Raw genomic sequence first — 7621 nt, forward strand, 5'->3', positions numbered from 1 at the left:
TGGCGAGTGCAGCTATAGACGTTCGTTGTAGTTTATAATATGCATCTGATGAATCAAAATGTTTCATATATGTTGGTAAACTCCTCCCGAACAAGCTATGAAGGCCCAAAGGTACCGACCGGCCGTCGGGTCATCCTCAGCCCACAGGCGCCACTGAATGCAGGTATGGAGGAGCATGTGGTCAGCACACCGCTCTCCGGCCGTATGTCAGTTTCCGAGACAGGATCCGCTACTTATCGAGCAAGTAGCTCCTCAGTTTGCCTCACAAGGGCTGACTGCACCCCGCTTGCCAAAAGCACTCGGCAGACTGGTCACCCATCCAAGTGCTAGTCCAGCCCGACAGCGCTTAACTTCGGTGATCTGACGGGAACCGGTGTTACCACTGCGGCAGGGCTGTTAGCCTATATTGATATAGTCTGAAAATATTGTCTCTGTCTACTGTTGTTAAGGATTCGATCGCAGGTAAATACTTGTGACAAGCTAGAGTATAAAGACAATTGTTACTAGTTAAGTTCACAGTAATTTATTTTGTGCTCTAAAATTCCCGTCCGACCACACTCGGTAATCCCTTCGTATTCCGAAAAAAATGGTGAATTATTTGTGATAAGAAGTACTATAAATGTCACTGTCATTTGTTTCACACACAGTAATTTTATCTTTGATTTCTTCAACATATGGAAGTCACGAAATCGGAGATATTCGTTACTAAGAAAGTGCGCTCTTACGTGTAAGTTACAACGAATATTTCAGAAAAATACTTAACGAAGTCTCAGAATGTGTTGCAAACACGAAGAGGAAAAATTTTTTTTTTAGAATCCAGTGGTATACATTTATTTATTTATTTTTATTTACTTATTTTAATAGATTCATAATTTGTATTTACTTTATACCACAACAAAAATAAATGTACCTATCAAAGCATCGTGCTCTGAGTAAACAAAACAATATCTCGGTACTTTCCTACACCGAGGTCATTTGTATGGGGAAAACGAAAAAAAGTGCTTCGTACACAATGCAGAAGGGTGTGTCGCTACTCTCCTTACGCTTCATCATCCAGGTATGGCTTCACGTATGTCGTATGTAATTCCACCGCGAATCGGACATAGTCTTGTCAGCCCAGTCAATGGGTATCTTCTCCTACCTGTTGATGATCTGGCTGCGTGGGGGGTCGCGTATGGCACTCCTAAAGTCATTAGAAAAATATTGTCCGTGTTTTGGGTTCCGTACAATCTTGCATGACGTTTTTGTTGGTTGCTCCATAAGTCTTTAGGTGCATCGTGAAGTAAGTATTGTACCGAATACCCACGGACCCACGTGACTGCGTTGATGTTGGTGCGTGGAAAATACTGTTGATCCGAAAGTAGCAGAAGCCGAGATATGATGTGTTCCGGAGTCAAAATTTGTCGCACCAAGCGCCGTACGTCTTCTGCTGCGACTTATGCTATCTGGTGATCGTCCATGTCTGGTGTTCCACAGCCTACACATAGAGGCAATTCCGCCATATTTACCTTGTGGAGGTGTGATCGGGTGATCTGTTTGCCATTGACTGTGATATACCATGTGGATCAGACGTATGTACCCAGTGCAACCAAGTGTATCGTCCGCCAACCACCTTCCAATTCACCTGAGGGTTTTTTGACTCGTCGGCCTCAGTGGCCGAGCGGTTCTGAATTCATGTAGCCATAGTGCAAATAACAAGTAAGCGCACCGTGGTTGAAATACTCGAGGCTGGCGCACACACATACATTCCAGACACGACGGTCACAGAAGCTTTTAGTTTGGGAGACGCAAAACCGCACAACGGGACGCCGGTCGCTTCAGAGGACGAGTCAACCTCGACCGCCCGTGGAGCAGACAGCGTTTGCCCGAGTGAAAGGAGACCCCGTGTTCGGCTTAAAAGCAAATTCCACTACATTGTGTGAGAGCGCCCAGTCTACGCATTCTGTACAAACAGAGCACGCAGTTTCAAAGGTTTTCACAGGGAGACAGCAAACGCCAAACGCCGATCCTACAGACTTCCAGATTGGTCGCCTTAAACGAAACGTCATTCTCCAGTTTTAGAAGAGCAATACTGATTGGCAGACGATATTCCTGACGCCTTGAGCTTAAGAAGTAATGGAAGACACCGAAAGATGTATCCCTTCACGTCTGGCGTGGAGAGGGGCCGTTCCGTTGTCGCTCTTGGATCGAGAACACATAACGAGAGCGTACGTGTACTCAAAGACGAGGAACAAGACCCTCCTTAGTACTTCACTGGGAGAGCACCTCTGTCGAGATGAGTCCTTGCGATTAAGCGTTGTTCACTGTGTTGGCCGCCACACTTGTGCGGTGTGAACAGACAGAGCTATAGTTAAACGCCTGCGAGCGAATTTTTGAGTGGTATCGCGGTGGACTGGTTATCTGACCAGTGTACCACGCCAATAGTTAGACTAGGGGCGAATAGGAGTCCTTTACTTCATGAAGGCGTAGGGAGAGTTTGATTGGCGAAGGTCAATCCAGATGGAACGAGAGTTATCTTATTTGTCAGCAGCGAGCGGCGCAGCTTACGGTATTGTGCACTACTGCTCTTGCGAGCCCCATATTTCCTCCACAACAGTACACTTCACTGCATTTCACACGCGACAGCCTCTACCGTACCTAGCAACATTCTAACGGATAATTATTAAAGTTGAGTAGGTGTGGCTATCAGCCATTCTGCCAACTGAATAACAATCTTAAACTTTGTATAGAAATTTCATTAACGAATCCTATCCTTAAGAGGTAATTTTACATTCCTAAAAGAAGCCGGAAATAACTTGTTCAGTTCATAACTAAAAGTGCCATTGTGGTTTCTCAGAATTTTAGCAAAATAAATAATAATTTTCGTTAGTTTCACGTTTTTCTTACACTAACTAGCACTGCTCCAGTACCCAAGTATCCCACTAGTTACGCAAGAAATTTTGTGAATTTTTGTGTCATTTCCTTACATCGGACGACTCCACAAAATATTTATTGCTGAAAGTTTTTCAGGTATTTCGCTTTAGAACGTTAGGAGCGTCTGTCTAACTTCTGCAGTAGTGTGGGGGTGGAAATTGCACCTTGCAGGAGCCACAGGGTAAAGGGTACATCTCAGATTAATCTGTTGCGCAGAATGACAGAATAGCATCCACACGCTCACAAAGGGTGGGGGTTTGTTTTGCGTCATCAGTGGGGGCGTAAGGGAGGACAGAGCTTAGGACTCCAGCAACAAACCTGTCAAAGTTAGCGAGTGGTGACGCCACAGCTTGACGTGCGAGCTGCCAAACAAGGCCACAGCTCGCTCGTGGACATGGACATGGACTAGGCCAAGACCTCCCCTGTCTGGGGGAAGGGTCAGCGACTCATAACTGACTCTGAAGAGCATGCCTGTACTGACGTAGGCTCCGAATGCCGCTAATAGATGTCGAGCGATCAGTGACGGTATTGGAAGGACACGTGCTATGTGTGGAAGGCGTGATGAGAGGTAATCATTGACGAAGTGTGTCCTTTGAAGAATGTCGACGGTCCGCAGATGAAGATTGGAGATATGGATCCGAATTTGTTGTAACAAGAGGCGCCAGTTAAGGGCCGCAGTGCGCCGTACGCCGTCTTGAATCTCGATTCCGAGATTACTTTGAATACATTGTGGAAGCAAACAGTGATCAATGTTATTACAAATATTTTCTATCAAAAACAGTCTTGATCACAAATTATTTATTCCGGTGACCAGTTTCGACCACAACTGTGGTCATCTTCAGAACAATTGGTTGGTAAATCATTACTTCATATAAAAGTTAGGGAAGCATTGCGGTCATATCTGCATCCCCAATTAGGTTTGCAATACGTCCGATCTCCCCGAATTGGTCCTAATTTTGAGGGCGTCTAGAGGCCTGCGGAAGTGATTTTTCTACAACTTCCTGGGGTAAACCTGGACTTTTTTCGCGTCTGCGGAATGTCGATTGATTGGAAATAGATTGTAATGAATTTCAGTTAAAATTCGCTTAAGGATAACCGAACAATGCATAGTTTATTCGTTTTAGCCTTCTAAAAATACAGCGGCAAGCAAGTTTAGACGCTTTCCCATGTGCAAACAGCATGTTCCAAAATGATCTTTACAACTTTGATCACGTGTATTTTACAAATAGGTATAGTTAGAAAGGCACGGTTTACGACATGATTTTTACATACAACCAAAGCTGATTTTTTTCTTATTTTCCCATGTTATTTATCGAGTGGCCACCCTCCAGCAGTTAGCACGATGTATGAAATTGTTCGTACAGAAAAGATCTGACACCCAGTTGCTGCGGAACCACATTACCTTTTTTTTTTTTTTTTTTTTTTTTTTTTTTTTTTTTTTTTTTTTTTTTTTTTTTTTTTTTTTTTTGGGGTGGGACTTGCACGAACTGTGGGTTCGCATCAGAGCACCAATGGCACACTTCAATGCAAACATCCTAGGCCGTACATGGGAATGGAAAATCGCTTAGATAACCTTTTCCCGTGACATGATTTTCATCACTCTGTCCCGTATCTTTTCGACAGTAACTGGAGACATCTACTTGTCCTGGATTTAACAATTACGAAACTATTTATCCCGAATAATATGTTCATTTCATCTGTATCGGTGTACTGTTGCTGAAAGGGTATTTTGCCAAATGAGTAATTTATAGAGCAGTGACAAAAAACCATTTGTTGCAGAATCTACGAAAGCAATGTTAGTGAGTAGGCTGAATTATAACGAAACTTGAGTTAAATGTTTTCATAAGGCTGTTGAGGAATACAGGCATACTGAAGAAAATTTACAGCACAGATGAATACTGTATGTCTGCTCGCACCCTTTCGTCTTAGAAAATACTAATAAAATGCAAATTAATGTATTTTTGTAATAAATTATAGTGATGATTTCCATTTATTACATTCAGTTAAGACTTTTTTGGAATATCCAAATTTTTAATGTGTCCCGAATGTGGCTCTAGAAAATACGCTCTGGTAAGCGGCTGATGGAATCTTAGGTACATACAGGGCGAGTCATAAACGAGGAAAAATATGTCGTGCAAATTGTCACACACTGAGCTACAAACATAGATTCGTTTTTCACATGTTCTTATGTCAGTAAATGACAATAAAATTTGAAAGTATCTAACCAAAATTGTATCCTTTTATTCTGTGAAAGTATCAATGATGAGATTGTTCTAGATTAACTTTTCAACAAACCTGCATCTGACTGCGTCTGTGAACTTGTTTCTTGCACTCCTCCATCTTGCCACAAATGGAACGCGTATTTGACTCAGCAATCAAGTTTAAAAGAATAATGGCATTAAGATGGTACTGAAAAATTAACTTTTGGCTCTGATGTTTACTTAATGAAATTACATCTTGACTTGAATAACGCCAGTTCTGAAATGGCATAAAATTAGTTATTTGAATTAACTTTGCTCTGATAACGTTAGTTGGACCAAAATCGATTTCAAACCATGAATTGCACATATATAATTGCATAGAGGTCTCATTTTATTTACATTTTTTCATTGGTGGGTAACTTTACTTTACTACTCCTTTCCATATTCAATACAAGCAAAGGATGTGTATTGTGATTCAAGCTGTTAGATTTAAACACAACGTTGATCACAGTATATATATATATATATATATATATATATATATATAGTTAAAATTTTAAGTCATAGCACGAATCACTGTTACAAAAATTTTTACAAAGCGCTTACTGTGTGGAACCTTGGACAAATAAATACTAACTCTGAACATTATCTAACACAAACCATTTTGAAATCATTATATGTCTTCTCTCATTTACGTGCTAAAGTTTGGTCAAGGGCATCGAGCGCGACCTACCTTAAAGCTGTTACCACACGTCTGCTTCCTCCGGGCACCTACTTGCGACTCCACAGTTTTATACTGCGCGCGCCCGGCTCTCTTAACCATCAAAGATCCTCCTACTCAAAGATATTATACTCATTCCGCCTTGCGGTTGGCAACTACCGACTATTTTCTGGAGCTACCCTCATCAGACCTAAGCACATACCTTTCAAATTGAATGGTAAAAGTCTAGAAATATGAAGTGGACGTTTGGGTGTTACTGTGGGCCGACATTGGCGAAGGGGACAGTTCGGCAACAGGGCACAACATTCGAGTGTCTTAAGTAGTCTACCCGCGCACGAGAAGGCGAGGCATGCGGCGTCAAGCGACGGACTGCGCGGAGCTGCGAGGAATGACAGCGCCCACATCTATCTCGTACTTGTTACGCTGTCCGGTATTATGTATCGTGGCTAGTTGGCATAGGGAAAGGAGCGTGAGGAGGGGCTGCACTACTGTACATGCATGTTTTATAATTTGGTTTCTGTGTCCCAGACTTAGTTTTAAGAAACGAGTACACAGATGCAGAATACAAAATACAACTACACAGGTATGTGGCAGTTAATACAAACGAATACAATACAGCTGTACAAATCGAAACTAACATAGAAACACATGACCAGAAGCTGCAATGGCGGTTTATAATTACTGTTCGAAATGACGGCCACAATGCGTGTGGTTCAGTTGAACGCTTCTCAGGAAGGATTGCTGAACACCATCCAACATGTCTGTATCTCTTTGCGTATTGTTGTATTCTGCGTTGGAGGATGTTGACATCTACACCCTCTGCTTCATAAATCACAGATTTCAGATAGCCCCACCAAAATAAATACAGTGGATTCAGGCCTGGCGATCTTGCTGGCCATGCTAAAGGGCCTCCACGACCGATCCATTTCTAAGGGGAGGCATTGTCCAGGTGGCGTCGCACTGTGCCGCTGAAGAGAGCGGGGGCACCATCATGCATGTGCCACAGGTTCATACGAGAGGCCAAACTAACGTCTTCCAACAATTCCGGTAATGTAGCATCCAGGAAACGCAGATACTGCTCTCCTGTGACCCTTTGTGATAGCACATGTGGCCCTATGACATGGTGATCAATAATACCACACCAGTTATTGACACCGCATCGTTGTTGGTACCCTCGTATCACTGTTCTGTGGAGGTTTTCTTCCGCCCACTCGTGCCAGTTATACGGATTCATTATACCCTCCTTCGTGAAATAGCCTTCGTCGGTGAACAGTATTGTTCGTGAAAAATGCCGGTCGTGGATCTGACGCCGTAGCATAGAGTTGCAGAAGTCGAGCATCCTCTGGTAGTCTACCGGCAATAATGTCTGTACCTTCTGCATTCGAAAGGGATGGTAATGGATTCTGTGGAGTACTCCCATAAAAGTAGATTGTGACATTCCGACCGCAGTGGCGAGAGACCTGGTGCTTAATGTTCGGTCCTCCGCAACAAAAAAAAAAAAAAAAATGGTTCAAATGGCTCTGAGCACTATGGGACTTAACTGCTGTGGTCATCAGTCCCCTAGAACTTACATCACACACATCCATGCCCGAGGCAGGATTCGAACCTGCGACTGTAGCGGTCGCGCGGTTCCAGACTGTAGCGCCTAGAACCGCTTGGCCACTCCGGTCGGCCCTCCGCAACAGTTTGTAACACTTTTTCTTCGTCATCCACGCTGTAGTCGACGGTCGGCCACGACCATTCAATCCTGGACATGCTACACATGCACCATACTCCCTCAAGCGCC

General features: G+C 43.3%; 1 pseudogene; it reads right to left on the reverse strand.

Moving 5' to 3' along the window:
• Positions 1-287: 287 nt before the first annotated feature.
• LOC124555615 lies at positions 288-401 on the reverse strand (annotated as a pseudogene).
• Positions 402-7621: the final 7220 nt, after the last annotated feature.

This window comes from Schistocerca americana, chromosome 1, assembly GCF_021461395.2.
Source record: "Schistocerca americana isolate TAMUIC-IGC-003095 chromosome 1, iqSchAmer2.1, whole genome shotgun sequence".
In the NCBI taxonomy this organism is placed as follows: Eukaryota; Metazoa; Arthropoda; class Insecta; order Orthoptera; family Acrididae; genus Schistocerca; species Schistocerca americana.